Source organism: Podarcis muralis, chromosome W (assembly GCF_964188315.1).
Source record: "Podarcis muralis chromosome W, rPodMur119.hap1.1, whole genome shotgun sequence".
Classification (NCBI taxonomy): domain Eukaryota; kingdom Metazoa; phylum Chordata; class Lepidosauria; order Squamata; family Lacertidae; genus Podarcis; species Podarcis muralis.
In genome coordinates this window covers 15,036,476-15,057,854 of record NC_135674.1, presented here as the reverse complement: position 1 = coordinate 15,057,854, position 21,379 = coordinate 15,036,476, and positions in this window count along the sequence as shown.

Here is a 21,379-nt window from a genome sequence, read left to right as displayed (position 1 = left end):
ATCCTGGTTATTCCAGGAGTCCTAAATCCTGACTATGTGGGCACAATCATGGTTCAACTTTGGAGCCATATGCCCATGCAGTTAAAAAAGGGTGAGTCTTGGGTGCATTTGGTAGTGCTCCCTTCTCATTTGAGTCTTGGGCGCATTTGGTAGTGCTCCCTTCAATTTGGAAGACAATTGGATTTTTTTTTTTTAGTTTATTTTTATTGGATTTGATTTGATATGTTAATTAGATGTTCTTATTGGAAAATTAATAAATGCTTTATAAAAAAAAGGGAAATGATATACAACGAATTGAAGAAAATGTTCCATTTATCATTTGTTAAAAAACCCGAGGCATTTTTGTTGGGGATTGTAGGGAAAGACCTGCAAAAAAAGTTGAAAAACATCTTCATGTATGCGACAATGGCCGTGAGAGGTCTGGTAGCACAAGGATGGAAGACTGAAGAAACCCCAACTAAAGAATCATGGCAAGAAAAATTGATGGACTATGCAGAACTGGCAAAACTGAAATATAAGCTACGGGACAAGGTTAACTGTGACTAAGGATGAATGGGAACCCTTTACAAAGTATCTGAAGACGCAACAAAGCAAACTGGACTCCTTGGCAGGTTTTGAATAAACATTCACAAACTTTTTATTGATAATAATGAGCTAAATAGTTTGAGGATCTATACAACTTTGTAACATGCAGAAAACAGCATTCTTAGAGAAACCAAAGACTGGAACTGAGGGAAGTTGGGTAGGTTTTGTGTGGGAGGGGGGAGGGGGGAAAATGGGGAAACAAACAAGGATGATATGTTTTTGGATAATATGTCTTGTTATAATTTTGAATTTTAAAAAATTAAAAAATAATTTAAAAATCTAGTAGTAAGATGGCCAGCCAGATCCACCTTTACTTGTATCAATGTGTCAGTATATAATGTTTTGATGAGAAGTAATAGACGGTGATCTATATTTGTCTTTTCCAATTTTTGCCACAATGCGTGTCTTGGGACCGTATCGAAAGCTGACTTTAGATCGATAAAAGTGACATAGTTTTTTCTTCAAATTATGGATGTATTTACATAGCAGAAAGTTCATCACAAAGCACTGGTCCAGTATGGGTTTCCCTCTTTGGAAACCTGCCTGGAGTTCAGATATCACCTTATTTGTATCTGCCCATTCTTCCAGTTTCCCAAGAAGGAGCCTGGCATATAGTTTAGAGGCTACATCTAACAAAGTAATGGGTTTATAATTGGCAGGATTTTTCTTATCACCCTTTTTATATATTGGGGCAATTATACTCAGCTTCCACCCTTCTGGTATGTGACCTGAGCTGTTAATGTATAATGTAATGTATGAAAACAGTTTTGCAAAAATGGGTGACCAGAAATCAGGTCTTATCTTATAAAGCTTATAAATCTCCATTGGGATCATGTCTTCTCCTGGAGCTTTATTGGCTAGTTGGCTTACGATTAGCCTCTTAATCTGATTGGCCATTCTTAATCTGGCCATTCTGGCAGTTCTAATAACTGAGTGTAGTAAACTTGTGAGGGTGAGTCAGAACGGGGCCATCTATTCCTTTAAAATATGTCACCCAATCCTTTCCTTAGGCAGATGCTTCTAACGAGTAGCCCAACCCATTTGCACCTTGGGCAACCAGATGCCAAAATTTTCGTGAGTCCTTTTGAAGTGCTGCGTCTCCCAATGCGCTTTCCACTGTTGCTCATAATATATTTGTTTCTTGCTTTTAAGTAATAATTTATAATTGTATTATAATTGGGCTACCTCAGCTTGTAGAGCAAGATTGTGCTTATCATGTTTTAACTTCAATTTTCTAATTTCCCAGATAGGCATTTTTTGCTATTCTGACATTCCTGATCAAACCAAGTCTGTCTTTTAAACTTTTTGTTTTTTATCACACTAGTTGTGGTCATCAGTGGGCGCATTCGGTTGATTATGTTCTCATAAAGTCCGATTACATTTCCTGTTTCCAACAACATTTTCCCCTTTAATAAAGCAAATTCATGGGAATCCAGGATCTGAATAATTTTTTTTTGGACCTGTGCATTCCATTTTAACCTTCTCTTTCCACGTATCAGATATTCCATTTCATCCAATAATTTAGGAAAGGCAGAAGAAACGAATGATGTCAGAGATAGCTCAAGTGGAAAGTGGTCACTTTCATCTCTGGGAATTATCCTGAAGGTATCTCAGTTAATTGGCACATTATTAGATTTTAGGATATAATCTATGGTGCTAGTAAATCCTCTGGGGGAGATTATCCCAATTATCCAAAGAGGTCTACAGTTCATCAGCTAATAACAAGCAGGCACTAACAGAACACCAAAGTACCGAAGTGAAATGGTGACAAGAGCAGACCCCTAAGCTCGACATAGAACGCACAGAGGCTCTTAAAACAAACTCTTCTTATTTAATCTTCCAACCAAAAAAGATCTGCATGGCAATTTGTGGAAGGCCAGATCAAACTCCTAATTGGAAAGGTGCCCAGCGTTCCAAACAACATTTATCAGACTTCCTTGGCATTGGACTTACAGAGATCGACTTAGTTGGGACTGACCCCTTGAATACCACAAACCAAATCCAAAAAATTATGTTAACTTTTTTCCTCTACTAGATTGCCCTCACTGATTCACAAGCTGAAGTTCAGATTGTCAAGCAGAGGAGTTTTTCCAACCTGGGTATTTTGCAATTCTGTTGTTGCACCCTTATGTAAGATGAGTACTGGTGCTTCAGAGGGGCCCACAAAACCAAAGCCTGGATCCCCAATGAAAGTAATGACATCGCAAAAATACTTGACAGGTAGGGAGAAAACAGACATGCCTGAGTGGAATTCGCAGAATCATGCCCAACATCAAAATAACCAGGTGAGCCAAAAGGAACAGCCGATTCCTCTAGACAATTATCTTCAGGAATCTGAGCACTCTGTAAATCCTTTGGAAGAGGGTTTTCTCAGCTCCTTTAGGAATCTCCCTCAGGAAGAGCAACAAACAGTTATCAAGAGGCTTGATCTTATGAGCCAGACATTGAAAGAGATTAAAGAATCAGAGGTAGAGACTGACAATAGACCCAATGACCACAACAGAATGATAACTATAGAACCACCGGAGTACTGGACAAAGATGAGAAACTTAGATGAGGAGGAGTCAGGAACTACGCCCAAGGAAACCCTGCTGGTGAGCAACTTGCAAAGAAAAGGCCCAGTGATTACAAATGTGAGTACTTTATGTACGATGACTGAAATAATCAAACATCTGGATTATTCCACTAGCATTAGAAATACTCTGTTGCCTCAAAAACTGGTAAACTCCAAGAGTACATTGGCCAACAATTGACTAAGAGTAAATCACTGTAAAACAATTAAACTTCTCTCATGGAATGTAACAGGGTGGACGAACAAGATCCAAGACAGTGATTTCTGTTCTTATCTACAAACACATGATATCATCTTTCTTCAAGAAACCTGGGCAAAAGAGGGCACTATGGTTGAATTACAGGGTTTTACAAGTTACACTCAACCAGCTCTTAAAACTGTAAAGTATGGAAGGCCTAGTGGGGGGCTGGCGGTGCTGATGTCAACCTCTCTTAATGTATCAATTCAACAGTGTCCCTCGTTGACCACCCCTATTTTTTTAGTGTTGTCCCTTTCTGATAGTCTCCTGAGAAATGCTTATTTCATCTGCGTGTACATACCTCCAGTAAAGTCTTGTGGGGAACTGAGATCATATTGGGGAAAACTTGATCAACTACTCGAAAGTATAGACTCTCTAGAATACGAGTGAATATATCAAAGACTAGAAAAGGCCTTGGTGACTGATTTTTCTGAACTCGAGACTGCTCAGAGACAAACTTTTGTTGAAAGGCAGGACAGACTCACTTTACATAGAAGGGAACCACATTGAGATAATGAAAGAAATCCCAACATGTCTGTGCAGAAAGAGAGATAATTACAGATTTATGACCTTGGCTTTAAAGAAAAATAAAATAACGTTCAAATGGGAATTCCCAGAAGGACTATCTTTTACATGCAAGGAAAGGAGAAGATCAATTAGATCAGTAGAAGATAGAAACATTTTCTGGAGGAAATACTGGGAGGAGAAAAACTTATAGAGTGAAAAGAAAGAAAGATAAGATCAAGACTCTCCATTACAAATGACATTTTTTTTACAGATATTGGACTCTTCCTAGCCGCAACAATATAGAATAATATAAAGTGAGATCATTTCAATCTAATAAAGTATGGTGTTGAAATGTATTTCATGGAATGTGAACGGATTGAATAGTAAATTTAAAAGAAATAGAGTAGAGTGTATATTAAAGAAAAAAATTGGATATTATCTGTATGCAGGAAATGCACATATCAAAAAATCATATAAGGGTATTAAAAAATATAAGGTTGGGACAAGAATTTATATCTTCAGGAGCAGAAAATAATAGGGGAGTGGTTCTTTATGTAAATTCATTCTTGAAGCCCCAACTGTTATTCCAAGACGACGAAGGTAGAATTTTAGGTGTAGAAATATAAACAAAAGAGGGAAAAATAATTGTGGTGGATATCCACACCCCGAATAACAGAAAGGATGAATTTTACAGGAATTTAGAAGAGAAATTATGGAACTATGTTGGTGAAAACATAGTAATTATGGGGGATTTAAACAGGGTAACATCCATAGAAATGGATAGAACACAATGAGATAGAACATCTAATTCAGGTAGACTACCACTCTCCTTTTTTCATTTAATTGAAAATTTTAATTTATATGATGCCTGGAGAACAAAAAACCCCAGTGTAAAGGATATTACTTACTACTTAGATGTGAAAAAATCAGGGGGACGAATTGATACAATTTCGCTATCAAAGAAATTGATGTTGAATTTAGAAAAAGCAGAAATATTGAATAGATCCATATCAGATCATAATCCATTAACAGTCCACATGAAATTTAAAAACCACACCAAGGGGAGGTGGAGAATGAACGATGAGGTGTGGAAAGATGAACAAAGGGTAATAAAAGTGAAAGAAACATTGAAAAAAAACTTCAAAATAAATGAAAGCCAAGGCACGGACAGGAAAATAATCTGGGAGGTGAGTAAGGCTTACATGAGAGGATATGGAATACAACAAATGGGGAGGATTAAGAGAAACAAAGAAAATAGTATTATGGAAATAAATAAATCAGAGAAAAAGAACTAGTAAAAAAATCCAAGAAATGAAGAAATACCCCAGTACATAAAAAAATTACAATTCCACCTACCTAATTTAACAAATAGAGAAGTTGAAAAAAAATTTATCAGGGCAAAACAAAGATATTTTGAACAGGTTAATAAACCAAGTAGAATGCTGGTCTGGCTCATTAAGGAAAGGCAAATAGAAAGAGTAATAAATATGTGAAGTTTGGAACTTAACTGGTTAAGAAGTTCCCATGATGCCTCAACATTCTGACGTCAGCTTTTAGAAGCTGGGAGGAGTTGGGAGGAGTTTCTGTCTCTTCCTCCTGGGTCTTTGAGGGGGAAAGTCGTAGTCTGTCATGGCAGAGGTGAGCCCAGGAGATCCCTGGGGAATGTCGGAATAAAGAACTGAAAATGGACAAACCTGGACTCTGCGTGTGTTTGTCAAAGGCCGTGACAGTTTTTTCACCGCTGTGTTTATCTCTGCTAAGGTGTGACTGAGAGCTACCGGACGACGGAGCTGAGTGGCGCAGCTGAGGGAAGCGCGCCGGACCTGGCTGCCATAAATAGCTAATTGAGGACCAATAAATCAATTAGCGGGGTCCCAATATAACTATTGCCACAGGTTATGGGTACTAATTACCGCTTGTAAAACTGTCACTGGAAGTGCCGGAATGCGTTTGAAGTTGGCGATCTGAGAAACGGCAGCTGGCCGGAGGTCGGAGGCTGCTTTCAGTGAGTCTCGCCTGATGTCGAGATATTTTGCCTGGTGTTAAGAGGCAAGGAGTAGCTGCGGAGCTAAAAGCGGCTGACTGAAAGACGCAAAGTGTTTGCCTGTGCCGAGGAATCGTTTCTCCACGGATGGGTGCCAGAGGAGCTTGTGGTCTGTAAGTACAGCTTGGGGCCCCTTGGGAGAACGGAAGAGGATGGCAGGCTGCCAGGTCTTGGGAATGTGCTGCATTTGCTGTGAAGCTTCAGCAAAAGGCCAGAGCCCTGGAGAAGGAATACAAAAGCCTAGAAATGGCTGGAGCCCCTGTCCCTGATGCTTTAGCCACAAGGAGTGCTGCTGAGCAGGTGGGGGGGGGGCGGACTTTTCCAATGGCACGTTTAAAAAGTTTTCCACTGTACGTGCTGGAATGGAGTGGAGGTTCAGAGTGGGCGGAGCTGGCAAGGAGTGCTTTTCCGGAAGAAGGAGAAGGAGGCCAGCTGGGAGGAGCCCAAGGCAGTGATTTTCCACTGGAGTTCAACATCTGCGTGAGGAGCTTGGAGAGAGGCAAGCTGCTGGGAGCCCTTTACCTACCACTGGGGGTGCAGGAAAGCGTCCTGGGAGCCCTGGGAGCAGTGGGGGGGCGGTGAGCAGTAAAAGCACAGGAAAGCCTCTTTTTCCAAAGGCTGCCAAGAGATGTTTGCGTCAAAAGTCGAGGCCTGGGAAACAGGACACAGCTACAGGCTTCAAGGCCAGCCATCTGCTGCAGAGGGAGATACGTGCTGCAGAGTTGTCTGGGAACTCTGAGATAAGTCCAGTCTTCAGAGCAACGCAGGATGTTGCGGTTTCGGACGCTGCCAAGGACAGAGGCAGCGGGACGTTTGTTGCTTCTATGGCAACTGTGAAGAACAACTCCAGCCAGGACACGGTGACACGCTGGGTGTTTTGGATTCTGCTATCAGGCAGCACCTGATAGGCAAACCTGCTGGCAAAATGCGGAACTGCAGGGCTGTTTCAACAGGATTGACTGTTATGTTCACAGACGGAGCACAGAAAATCAGTCTGTGGTGTGGCTAACGTGTTTTTCTCTCCTTTACAGGAGGAGCCAGAGGTCTGCGTTGTGCCGGGACTGAATAGTTGTCGGTTATCTGTATCTGCTCTAATGACGCAGGGGTTCAAAAATGCTTTGAAAATGACACCTGTTCCATTTTCAGAGGGGGGCGACAACGGATCAACATGGCGAAGAGCAAGGATAATTTCTTTGTTCTGGAGTCACCTCTGGAGGGTGGTGGGAATGCTGGAAAAGCACAGGTGCAGTGCGCTAAGGTTCCCAAAGATGTGCAAAAGTTGCACAGGTGCACAAAAGGGTACAAACTCCGGAAATGTGGGAGGTCCCAAGGGTGCAGGGCATGCACAGGTGCATGGTTTTCCCGGGTTTGGGAGGGTAGCCAAAGAAGCTTTTGAGCTTGTTCACACAGATCTGTCAGAACCCATGAGGTGTGAGAGTCTGGGTGGGGCCAGGTATGTGCCATCGCTGACAGATGGCCACAGCCAGGTTGGCTGGTGTCTCTCTCACAAATCACAGGGGGAGGCGGCGCAACTGATCAAGGATTGGGTTGCGGAGGTGGAACTAAAGTTTTCCACCAAGGTGCAAGGGTTCAAGAGCGACCGAGGGTCACAGTTTACTGGGTCCGCTCTGGAGAAATTTTTCAAGGAAAAGGGAATACGTCACCAGGTGACGGGTGCAAAGTCTTCTCAAGGGAGAAGGGAGGCTGTTGCTGAACCCGGTGATGGGGATCAGGTCCAGAATCAGGGTTCAAAACCCGGTGATGGGGACCAAGTCCAGGGTCAGGGTTCAGGGCAGGTTTGGGCATCTCCAAGGGTTGTGGAAGGAGTGTCCAGGTGTGAGGCTTCATCTCCGGTAAGCGTAATGGAGAAAGCTCACGGACGGGTTGTCAAGTCAGAGGGGGAAGAGTCTGACGGAGAAGACACAACTGCTGGCCCTAATGGGTCAGTAGGGTATCAGGTCACAGGTGCGTGGAAAAGTGTCGCACAGTGTGATTCTGGGAGTGTTGAAGGGGTTCAACAGGTGCCTGGGAAAGATGCCGGGAAGTGGCACAAGGCAAAAGGGCAAGGTGTTGAACTCAGAAGGTCTTGTCAGAATGGTTTCAGCAAGAGGGGGTGTGAAGTTTGGAACTTAACTGGTTAAGAAGTTCCCATGATGCCTCAACATTCTGACGTCAGCTTTTAGAAGCTGGGAGGAGTTGGGAGGAGTTTCTGTCTCTTCCTCCTGGGTCTTTGAGGGGGAAAGTCGTAGTCTGTCATGGCAGAGGTGAGCCCAGGAGATCCCTGGGGAATGTCGGAATAAAGAACTGAAAATGGACAAACCTGGACTCTGCGTGTGTTTGTCAAAGGCCGTGACAGTTTTTTCACCGCTGTGTTTATCTCTGCTAAGGTGTGACTGAGAGCTACCGGACGACGGAGCTGAGTGGCGCAGCTGAGGGAAGCGCGCCGGACCTGGCTGCCATAAATAGCTAATTGAGGACCAATAAATCAATTAGCGGGGTCCCAATATAACTATTGCCACAAAATAGAATTATAGATGAAGAAAAATAAATTACTGAATTAAAGATAGGTTTATAAAACATTATTAAAAATCGTATAAAGCGGAACAGAAAGAGAAAAAGGAAATTCAAAAATATCTAATAGAGAATTGTTGTTGTTGTTTAGTCGTTTAGTCGTGTCCGACTCTTCGTGACCCCATGGACCAGAGCACGCCAGGCACCTCTGTCCTCCACTACCTCCCGCAGTTTGGTCAAACTCATGCTGGTAACCTCGAAAACACTATCCAACCATCTCGTCCTCTGTCCCCCCCTTCTCCTTCTCCTTGTGCCCTCCATCTTTCCCAGCATCAGTGTCTTCTCCAAGGAGTCTTCTCTTCTCATGAGGTGGCCAAAGTACTGGAGCCTCAGCTTCACGATCTGTCCTTCCAGTGAGCACTCAGGGCTGATTTCCTTAAGAATGGATGCGTTTGATCTTCTTGCAGTCCATGGGACTCTCAAGAGTCTTCTCCAGCACCATAATTCAAAAGCATCAATTCTTCGGCGATCAGCCTTCTTTATGGTCCAGCTCTCACTTCCATACATCACTACTGGGAAAACCATGGCTTTAACTATACGGACCTTTGTTGGCAAGGTGACGTCTCTACTTCTCAAGATGCTGTCTAGGCCTGTCATTGCCCTTCTCCCAAGAAGCAGGCGTCTTTTAATTTCGTGGCTGCTGTCACCATCTGCAGTGATCATGGAGCCCAAGAAAGTGAAATCTCTCACTGCCTCCATTTCTTCCCCTTCTATTTGCCAGGAGGTGATGGGACCAGTGGCCGTGATCTTCGTTTTTTTGATGTTGAGCTTCAGACCATATTTTGCGCTCTCCTCTTTCACCCTCATTAAAAGGTTCTTTAATTCCTCCTCACTTTCTGCCATCAAGGTTGTGTCATCTGCATATCTGAGGTTGTTGATATTTCTTCCTGCAATCTTAATTCCAACTTACCATAAGTCAATGAAATGGAATATGCTAGTTTAAATTCAAATATTGAATTAGAAGAAATTAAAGTATAAGAAACATGAAGGTGGGGAAATCACCAGGCCCAGACGGAATTTCGGTAACATATTATAAAAAATTAGAAGGACTTCCAGGTTAGCGCCAACGGCTAATGGCGGATTCCCTCCGAGCTCCGGAGGGAATCGGCTCTGCAGGAGTCGGGTCTTGCCGCCGCGGCGACGCGGAGACCCTCAGAAATCACAGGCGGTGAAGCCTGTGAACTTGGTGACTTGGCGGGCACCATTTGTGCCCCCCGACCCGCGATGGAGCCTTTTTAAAGGCTTCGGAACGGGGGACGGGGTGAGCGGCGCGGTGCTGAGAGTCGACTGCTTCTCCTGCGGAGTGAAGCCGCATGCCATGGCCGGAGAGCGCTGACTTTTTCCTGTGAACAATTGGACCTTAAAAGCAACAACCCTGTTGAAATGGAACACTCAAGATGAAACGGTTAAATCAGCTATGATAAAATGGGCACAGGATATTGGATATAACATTATGTTTGCTGACTGGGAAAAGTTATGGACCACCGGTGTAAAGTTTACGGCATGTAATGCCTTGAAAGAAAATATTATGAAAATGATATATAGGTGGTACATGACCCCAGTTAAGCTTGCAAAAATATATCACTTGCATGATAATAAATGTTGGAAATGTAAGGAGACTGAAGGAACATTCTTTCACCTTTGGTGGACCTGTCCGAGGGTGAAGGCCTTCTGGGAAATGATTTATAATGAGTTAAAAAAGGTATTCAAGTATACCTTCCCTAAGAAACCAGAGGCCTTCCTCTTAGGCATTGTCGACCAGAAGGTGTTAAAGAAGGACAGAATTTTTTTTATGTATGCAACAACAGCAGCAAGAATACTCATCGCAAAATATTGGAAGTCACAAGATTTGCCCACACTGGAAGAATGGCAAACGCAACTGATAGACTACATGGAGCTGGCTGAGATGACTGGCAGAATTCGAGACCTGGGAAGAGAGGCGGTGGAAGAGGAATGGAAGAAGTTCAAAGATTATTTACAAAAACTTTATAAACTGTATGAATGTTAAGAAAGTGCATGAAAGGAAATAATATGGTATCAGCAGCCTAGATGAGAAATATATGAGAATAAGCGGAATGATAAAGATGAGATTTGAAGTAATGTTATGCCTAAACTAAGCAGCTAAATATTTGATGGAAACATTTAAAATTAGAAGCATAAAATTAGAGGCAAAATGTATGAGAATTTGAATATAAGAATTGAAATAAGGTAATAAATTGCGGTTTTTAAGCTTTTTATAGAGAACGCAGGAAAGGGAGGCGTGAGGAAGTCCAGACAGTTATGGAAAAAATGTATGAAAGGTTGTGATTTTTTCTTTTTTCTCTGTTTTATGTTCTATATCTCTGTTTATCTGTATTTTATTTTCTTTGTTTGTTGTTTAGTGGTGATGGTGTTTTATATGTTTGGTGATTTCCCTTTGTTAAAAAATTGCAATAAAATATTTTATAAAAAAATAAAAATAAAAGCAACAACCCATGAGTAGTACGGAAATTGGATTTACAAAGAAAAACCTTCTTTTTGAATTAGGCACGATCGGGGAAGGCGCAAGCAGGAAGTCCGTCTCCCCGTCTTGTAAATAATCATAAGCAAGGATCAGCTAACTAAGGTCGAGATAATTTTTTCTTGTTTATTGGATAAAAGACATTAATTTCACGATTTGGCAATATAAGTAATTTAACTGGAGGATAAGAGCTAATTTTGGGAGCTGAAGTGCCACCCCCCCGGACCCGGGAGTGATCCGCGAGAGAGCCTGTTGAAGAGGTATTGAAGAGTTTGACAGCTGTCAAATCAGCTGTCAAAGCTGGGAAAGAGAACTTTGTTTCTGTTGTCTCTGATGGTTATATTTGTTACAATTTGGTTATAATTTGCTGAAAACAAGGAAGAACTGATACAAACTAACTTGACTTTTGGATTTGAACTGGAAGGAATATTAAGTAACCAAAATCCCTTTAGAGGGGGCTTTGGGACATTACAAGAATGGCTGAAGGAGGGAAAATACAAGCTAAATTGTTTTTGTTCTCTTGGGAAAGTTGCAAGGCCAAATTGATGTTTTGGCTACAAATGTTGCAACTCTGGACTTAACAGTAAATAAATTCATTGAATTTGATAAGGACTTGACTCAGGGAGTTTATGTAGCTGGACAAGAAGAGAAACTTGAGAACTTTGAGAGTGTGGAGAAAGAGATATATGTTGTTCCTGAGGAAAAGGAAGGAGGAGCTGTAATGCTGCAGATGACAAAGGAGAGCCAGAGGCCTGACATGATGGCTGCAAAGGAAAATAAGAACTTGATGTCGGAAATCTGGTTTGAATTGGAGATTGAAGAATGGAGAGATCTCCTTATGTGGAGATCTGAAGATCCAAGGATTACAAATCTGATCAAGGTGGAAGTTGGAGCTTTGGGGACATTTGGACTTGAAAGGAGCAAGAAACAAGATTCGGGCTCCACTTTTAAGGATGGAGGTCTGGCTGGAAGAAACATGGATCCCATTTGGCTAGAGCTTCTCCGAGATCTGGTGTTTAATATCAAGGACTATCAAAAAAACCGGCAGAGAGGAACTGAGAGAGAATTAAGAGCCTCGGACGTGAGATCTCCAGGCTGATAGTAGAAGATTGATAGACATTTGTTGGGGATTGAAACCGGGAAAGGGGGGGGTGGAGTTTGGGGATCCAAAGGGTGCATAATTATAATCTGTTTTTGCTTTTATTTTGTTTTGCTATTTGTATGAAAATTGGGGAAGTCATGGAAGGGAATTTGGGTCGACTTTAGAAAAAAAGAAGTTTTAAGAATGAGAATTGAGGTATAAATATTGATGTTTATAGGGTAAAATTGGTTTTTTTTTTAAAAATGAACTAAATAGAAAAAGGTTAAGAATTGGGGATAAGAACTTGTTGAACTAATAATTTGAATTGGAATACAAGAAGGGGAGGGGTGGGGAAGTCAGGGAGATATGTTATAGAAAAATAAGGATTGTAAACTTTATGTGTTTTTAACTTTTTTTGTTTTTTCTTTTTTGATTTTTTTTATTGTACTAAGTGGAAAATTTCAATAAATATCTTTTTTAAAAAATAAAAAATTAGAAGAAATAATTGCACCTAAACTTAAATTAATCATTGATGAAATATTAGAAAGAGGAGAAACCCCAGAATCCTGGCAAGAAGCTCTAATAACTCTACTCCCGAAATAAGGAGCAGATTTGAAATTAATTATAAATTATAGACCAAGTTCCCTATTAAATATAGATTATAAAATCTTTACAGGAGTCTTAGCAAATACAATGAAAATCTTTCTAAAAAGAATAATAGGAAAGGATCAGGCCGGCTTCCTACCGGGAAGACAAATAAAAGATAATACCAGGATAATTATTGATTTATTGGAATACGTGGAAATGAAACCAAGCAAGAAAATAGCAATGCTGTTGGTGGATGCCGAAAAGGCATTTGACAATGTTTCGTGGAACTTTTTAATCAATGTGAAAGTTTGAGAATAGGAAATAAAATTATGAATGGAATCCAAGCAATTTATAAAAAACAAAATGCTAAATTAATTATAAATAACGAAATCACGGAAGAATTCAACATTGAAAGAGGGACAAAACAAGGTTGCCCCTTGTCACCGTTCTTTTTTAATCCAGTATTAGAAACATTACTAATAACACTAAGGAAAGACAAAGAAATAAGGGGCATAAATTTGGGAACACAATGCTACAAAGTAAAAGCATTTGTGGATGACGTTATTATAGCAACCGAAACACCAGCAGAAAGTATCCAGAAAGCATTAACAAAAATGAAAGAATTTGGTGAAGTTTCAGGATTTAAATTGAGCAAAGATAAGTCGAAATTGCTAACAAAAAATATGGGAGAGAAAGATAGAAAAGAATTAGAAAGAATAACAGGATTAAAAATAGAGAATAAAGTAAATTATTTAGGTGTCTGGGTTACAAATAAAAATACAAATTTATTTAAAGACAACTATATTAAAAAATGGAAAGAAATTAAAGGAAGTTTAGAAAAATGGAACAGACTAAAACTATCACGATGGGGGAAAGTGTCAATGGTTAAAATGGTGATATCACCGAAAATCCTATTTTTATTCCAAACCATTCCAATTATCATCGGGACAAAACATTTTAAAGACTGGCAAAAAGACCTTGCCAATTTTACTTAGCAAGGGGGAAAAGCCAGAATAAAATCAGAAATAATGACGGGACCAAAAGAATTTGGGGGATTTGCAGTTCCAGATTTAAGAAGACATTTTGAAGCTGCATGCTGGAGCTGGTTGAAAGAGTGGATGCTATTAAAAAATACTGAAGTCTTAGAATTAGAGGGCTGGGATAAAATTTATGGTTGGCATGGCTATTTAATCTATGGGAAAATACAAATGCATAAAGGATTCACGAATCATTTAGTGAGAGAGGCCCTATTCAAGGTATGGGAGAGAACGAAAGAGAGAATTATAGAAAGAACCCCATGGTGGACCTCTCCAATAGAGGCAACCTCAACATTAAAAAATAATACAAAAAATTATTGGCCAACTTATAAAGATCTGGTAGAAGGAATGAACGAAAATACCAAATTAAAGGAATATGGAGAACTTAAAAAATTGGGAATAAATTGGCTGGAATATTTCCAATTTAAGGCTACATATGAGAAAGATATAAAGACCAGAGGATTTGGGAATAAAATATCAAAATTAGAAAAAGAGGTTTTACAGAATAACCAAAAAATACTCGCCAAAATGTATAGATTATTAGATAACATTAATCTAGATCAAGAAACCAAAGGAAAGAATATGCAAAAGTGGGAATGAGATTTAGGCTATATAATTGAATATAAAGATTGTGGGGGGAAATTGGACAAAAAATATAAATTTCACTGCCTGCTACTCATTGAGAGAGAATTATATGAAGATGCATCACAGATGGTACCTGGCACCAGACAGATTGGCAAAAATGAATAAATCAAGTAGCAATAATAGCTGGAGATGTAATAGAATGATTGGTACCCAATATCATGTGTGGTGGACATGCCCAGAGATTAAAAAATTCTGGGACATGATTCACGAAGAGATTAAAAAATAGACAAAAATATCATATACTAAAAGGGCAGAAGCATATCTATTAGGAATTTTGCATAATGATATCCCCAGACACAAAATCAACATCTTTCTGTATACAACGGCAGCGAGAATGTTAGTAGCCAGTCATTGGAAAGGAAATCATATCCCAACAAAGGGGGAATGTTTGAGTAAACTATGCGAGTACCTGGAGTTAGCAAAATTGACTGATTTAATAAGGCAAAAACCAAAGATTATAATCCAAAAACAATGGGAATGTCTAAATGATTATCTATGTAAACAGGGCTCGGCTGCAAATGTTTGGTTGTGTTTAGATTAACCTGATGAAGAGCACAGAGAACATAAAGATTTGATTGTCTATGAAAGAACTTGAGGTAGGAAAATTATTGAATGACAGATGTAATTTCAATCATGATAATTAAGGGATGTGCGGTGAATGCAGTGGAAGTCTTTTATTAATATTTTAAATAAGATCCATATATTGAAGTGTTTGAAGTATGAATTTGGTAAAATCTTTGGTTATGAAAAGTACCTAGAAGATTCATTGGCAATAAAAGTTGGGGTCCTGGCTAGATCCAATTGGTGCTCTGTGTCTGCTACATGTTGTTTAATGAGTGCTTTACCTGATTGTATCCCATGCTGAGTAGAAGACCTGGAGAGAAGCCTAGGGTTGAGATCTTTGTTGCCACAGCCTGTTTCCATGTGGATTGAAAATCATCGTTCATAGTTAGTGAGGCAAGGCCAAGGGGAAATAAAGATAGTCTGAGCCAGTAGTTGAGTATGGTCACCCACAATCTACCCTCCACTTTTATGAAACCTGTCTCTAGTCTCAGGGTGGCATTAGAGAAACATTTTGGGACTTGAAGGGCTGATCTTAGAAATATGGATTGTACAAGTTCTCGGGGTGCAAAATTAGAGAAGGGGTCCGGCTGGGCACCATAGAGAAGTTGTGCTATTGGTTTGGCTTCATATAATTTGAGTGCTGCAGGAATATAGTGGCCACCTCTTGTTTTAAGAAATTTAAGGATTGCAGATGAGCTTATCTGTGCGGTTTCAGCAACATGTTCCCCATGGGCTTTTCTACTGCCGGTAGAGTGAAAAACTACCCCCAGGTATTTGAAACAAGAGGCCTGCTCAATCTTGTGGCCATCTATGCTCCAAGAGCGGCTCATAGGCCTTTTGGCAAATGCCATGATCTTAGTTTTTTGATAGTTGAGTTCTAGCTGGTCCTCCTTGCAGTATTGTGTTAATGCTCTCAGTGTTCTTTTGAGGCCAATAGGTGTTCTTGAAAGTATTGCTGCATCGTCTGCATAGAGCAGGACAGAGATGCGTCTTCCAGCATGCTTTGGGGGGGAGTTTATGTTGTGGAGATGGCCCACAATGGAATTAATGTAAAAATTAAATAAGGGTGGGGCCAGTATGCAGCCTGGCTTGACACCTTTCTCAGTTTCAATGACATTAGTAAGATGGCCCCGGGGGTTACATCTTACTTTGAGTGAGGTCCCTTCATGTAACATACATATTAGATGAAGCAGTCATCAGTCTATTGAGGCGACATCCAGTTTCTCCCAGAGTTTAACTCTGGATATGGAATCAAATGCTGCTTTGAAGTCTATGAAAGCAGCATAAAGGGAGACTGTGCTGCTGGAAGAGTACTTTTCAATAAGATGCTGAAGTACTAGGCACTGATCAGTAGTAGACCATCCCAAAAGTCAACTTGCTCCTCTGCAAGTTAGCAGGCTCATCCTTTCCCCCCCTTTTTATATAAAGGGGCAATGATTGCAAGCCCCCAGTCCTTAGGGACATGACCATGGATGTCAATGCAGGTGAAGAGTGAAGCCAGAGTGGGGGCCCAGAAGTCCAAATGGTTTTTAATGACCTCTGGTGGGATTAGGTATTCTCCTGGGGCCTTCCCCAATCTTAGCTGAGCTACCAAATTCTTAATCTCTTTCACTGTCACTGGAGCCCACATAGGCAGATTTTCTATAGTTTGGCTATATCTTCCATTTTCAGCAGAGGTATTCGAGTAAAGTTTCTGAAAATGTGCCTCCCAGGTCACTGGGGGGATGTGACAGTCCACCATGGTTGGGCCATTGCCTTGTGGGCTAGATGTGATATGCCAGAATGTGGCCGAATCATTGGATTTGATTGCCTGACTAAGTCGTGTCCAGGTATTCTTCATGGCTTCCCTTTTCTTACAGATATCAGAGCAGACCGAAGGTACTGTAGGTGATCTGAGGCCAATAGATCAGTTAACATTTGGTTTAAGTTAGGGCTCCACTTCGCTCTGTGGTAAGTTCTTCCTTCTGGCATTAGGAAGGGTTGGTAACAGTCCTCAGTATGTCTCTCTTGGGTGAAGGCTTAACTGTAGCTGGATTGGGAAGTGATCACTGTCAAATTTAGGCATGACTTCTAGGGTCATAGCATAAGGGAGGAGGTCCCTAGAGACAGTTATATAATCTATAGCACTAATTCTAGAGCCAGATAGGTAGGTGAATTCAGCTGGGTGGTCGCTTTCAAGGGCACCATTTAAAATGCCAAACAGAGGCCTGCGACAGGTACAGGATCTCTGGTAGAATCTGGCATACAGCAATATTGCTCCTGCAACCTGGGGCGGGGTCCGACAGCCTTTTATCTTTGTCAGGTAATGGCCGGTCCTGATCCCCCGGCGACTCACCTCCCTGTTTCTCCTGGAGGCGAGCACTCCTCCTGTGAGTAGTCAGGTCTCTCCTTCTCTCAGACCTCAGTCTCTGCAGCTCGGGGCCGAGCTCAGCCTTCCCTGACCAAACTGGTAGTGGAGCAGCTGTAAGTGATGGCCCAGCTGAGGTAATCCTCGCACCTGGAGCCAGGGCAGGCTCAGGCCCCTGACTTGGCCCAGCTGGTGCTTGTTGCAGGGGAACCTGTGCAGACTGGGACTCTTCAGGATCAGGTCCCAGACTTGGTTCAGATGATGCCTGTGCAGACTGGGACTCTTTAGGATCAGGCCCCAGACTTGGTTCAGATGATGCCTGAGGCAAAGGATCCGGTGCAGACTGAGACTCCTCTGGTTCTGAGTCTGAGCCCAAGTCCCAGGCCATCACACTCTGTGACGAGGGGGAAGGTGCTCTACCAATTCGCAGCATGGGCAGCAAAATGTGGATCCCAGGCAAGCAGGGATGTCATCTCTTTAGCAGGGGAGACATCCTTTAACTTGTCCAAGGAGAGGAGAGGGGAACTGTTTCTCCTGTGAATCAGGTTCCCTCAGGGCCAGGCGGGGCTTCTGAAATGGGGAAGCACATGAGGATATATCTTCAGGTTGGGCTTCTGCAGTGCTTGTCAGAGGTTTCTTTTGCTTGCAGGGCAGATTCTTTTGGGAATCAGTTACTGGAGGTTGTAAAGATTCCTTATATACTACTGGTACGGAGCTTCCAGAAGAGTTACTCTCTGCATCACTTCCACTATTATTAGTAAAGAAGTCAGAATGGTGTGCTGACATCTTCCTACATGTCCGAGTGAAAGGGTGGTTTAATAGGTGGGCAGCTCAATGGGATGGGTTGTCTTTAGACATCTATGTCACTACTAGCACCAGGATGGCGTGTCAGAGTTGTTACTTTGATGTTAGCTAATTTCCCCCTCAGATTAACGAGTTCTGTGTTTGTAGTTTCCTCCCTAGGAGCATGCTTTGGCTCTTGGTTCCTGGCATGGCTGGCAGATTTACAACATTTGGAATGTAAGGTTTTTTGGTTCTTATCTGTAGGGTCACGACCAATTGTCACTTTCCCAGTGATGAGGTCATGGACTGACGCTTCCCTAAAGACTTTAACAGTTTGAATGTAATTAGATTGCCATAGGATTTTTCTCATTTGTGTGAGTCTTTCAGGGAGAGATGGTTGATTGAAAGTCAGCAGGATGCGTTTAGCATATCTTATGCTAGGTAAGTAGTGAAAATCTTCCAGATCAATTGTTTTATTTTGACAATTTAGGAGCTGAGATAGGGACGTCACAATAGCCTTATGGCTGTTCCATCTATGGGCATTCTGATGAATTTCTAAGAGCAGTTGTTTTTTTTCTGTAGCACATAGTGGTAGTTAGAAGTGCCGACTGCTCTACTGCAGCTTTAACCCCCTGATTGCCATACAGGCTTTGCCGGTCAAGGCTTTGTTGGAAATAGTTCACTTCATTTGCAATGTTATTTAGCTGTTGCAGTGTGAGGATCAAAGTTTCTGCAGACAAAAAGCAAACCTCATGGAGAGGTTGGGTGATATAGTTGCAGGGGGTGCAGGAGACTTGGTCCGGGAGATTATCTTTGCAACCCTCCTCCTCTGGAGAGTGAATTGGGCTAAAACTTTGTAGGGTCGGAGAAGCAGCTTGACTTGTAGCTGCCTTCTGTAGAATCATATTCTTTGAGGTTAAAGGGAATCCTGAAGCTATTAATCCATTACTCACACTTGGCGCTGTTTTTGCGGTGGGGAGATAGGAGTCCATCCTCAGCTGTTTCTTCTTTACTGGGTTTATGAGCCCCAGTATCATTACTGGGACTTGTCCAGATTCTTTTCTTGCCTCTGGATGACATTTTAGGTTCAAGGGGCTGAGCAAGAAGGGCCCAAGTTAAAATCTCAGTCGTTACAGTGTCAGATTCAACTGCCTTCCACACTTCCACTCAATAAAAGGGATGCTGACAAGACAAGACAAGCTCCGGCTTGTTAATTATTGCTTATCTCACAGCTCTGCATTCTTCTGCTCTCCAGCTTCCAAGTTAAAAGAACAGTTGATAAAATACTTGGTTTAAAACAAGTTAAAATAAATTAAAAGTCAATTAAGATCTGTGGAGCTCTCTAGTGTGTACATACCAGTAATACCAGAACTAGCTCTTACACAAAGCACCTCCCCTCAATTTTCTGCTTCCATTTTTAAGAAATAAAATTGAAATAAAATTGAAAATTTCCATAAGTATTTATAAGTGAAAGTGTGCAACTAGTACTCTAGCCAGTTGCCCAGTACCTAGTAAACTTTTTTTTTAAGAATAATTTTTTATTAACCGACCAATCACATCAAATCAAACCAAATTACATAAATTCCAAATTACACAGCCGAATTTTAATTTTTTGTTGGGGGTACCCATATTTCAAGTTCCGAAGGGGATCCAATCAACTTCTTGCTTCTTGCTGCTGTTTTAATGTCCACAAATCTAACCATATGATGTTCACAGTACTATCCAGTCCATTCTTGTTTTTCCACATCTCTTGTTATTTTCATATATTTTTCCTTTCTCTTTGTGACCTCTGATAGTCTCCACAAGCTGGTTAAAACAGTTTGCAATCCTGCGTGGATATTTTTTTTTTTTAATCCAGTAGCCATATCCAGACGTTTTTCATATAACATCACTTCCATACATCAAAACAGTCTTAGCATCATTAATCTTCACCAATCTGCCTCCTTTCTCAAACCTCTGAGGAGATTCACCAGGAATGCAGTCTGAAAACAAGTCCGTTCCTCCTCCCGGCTATAAATCCTTTGGCAAGATGGCGACTCTGAATTAATTGCTGCGCCATTCCAAAAGTTCTTATTGCTTCTCTATCTCCATAAAGCATACTTTTGGTTAAAGTTTATCTCCACACAGACCTTAATCATCCTGCTTGGGTCAGTTAAACCGACGGTTCTAATGAGGAGGGGTTCTTAGTAAATCACATAGAAGGAAAGTAAAAAAGGTCCCCGTCCCCCCATTCAGTCCCGTTGCCGACATACCCAGCCTTTGGTGTATCTTCATCGTAAAATATTCCTGTTGCTCCAACCCGTCGTATTCTTTCACAGAGGTCCCTTAAATTAGCAGTCTTCACTCCCCTTCATCACTTGAAATATGTGCATTTGCTTCTTTTGTAATTAATTATTCCAAATTGCTGCAGCTAGTGCGCGATCAGAGACAGCGTCCAGGAGAGCCGAGGTCCACACGTGGGCATTCTGCCTAGTGCCCTCACCCCCTTCTTTCGAATTTGGGGGTGATTTATGGGCACAGCAGGCAAGGGCAGTGTTCCCCATTCCCTTGGGGCAACAAGGGAGGCTGCCTACTCCCATAACAGCCTCTTAATTACCCTGTGTGGGTCGGAGAGATGGTATTGTCTTTTTTTTATTTTTTTTAAAAGATATTTATTAAAGTTTCCAAAAATTTATATAAAATAGAAAAACAAAAGAAAAAAGAAAAACCAAAAATACATACAAAACACACGTACAACAACAAGTATAATTTCAGTCCCTTATATTCATGTAACTTACTTTCCCGACCTCCTCATACCTCCCCTTTCTGTATTCCAATCTCTAATTATTTAATTTCAGCAAATCCTTCCCCTAATTTCTATTTAATTTTTGACCTTTCATTTCTTAATTACATAGTCATTACAGCTAGAAACCACTTAATTTCTGAATCAACATCGTTCTAACATTCAATAATTTTACAATGTTTCTTAAGATAGTCCTTAAATTTCTTCCAATCTTCTTCCGCCATCTCTTTCCCCTGGTCTCGGATTCTGCCGGTCATTTCTGTCAGTCCCATATAGTCTATAACCTTCATTTGCCATTCTTCTACGGTGGGTAGATCTTCTGTCTTCCAATACTTTGCAATCAGTATTCTTGCTGCTGTTGTAGCATACATAAAGAATGTTCTATCCTTCTTTGACACCAATTGGCCAACCATACCCAGGAGAAAGGCCTCTGGTTTCTTCAAAAAGGTATATTTAAGTACCTTTTTCATTTCATTATAAATCATTTCCCAGAAAACCTTAATCCTTGGGCACGTCCACCAAAGGTGAAAGAATG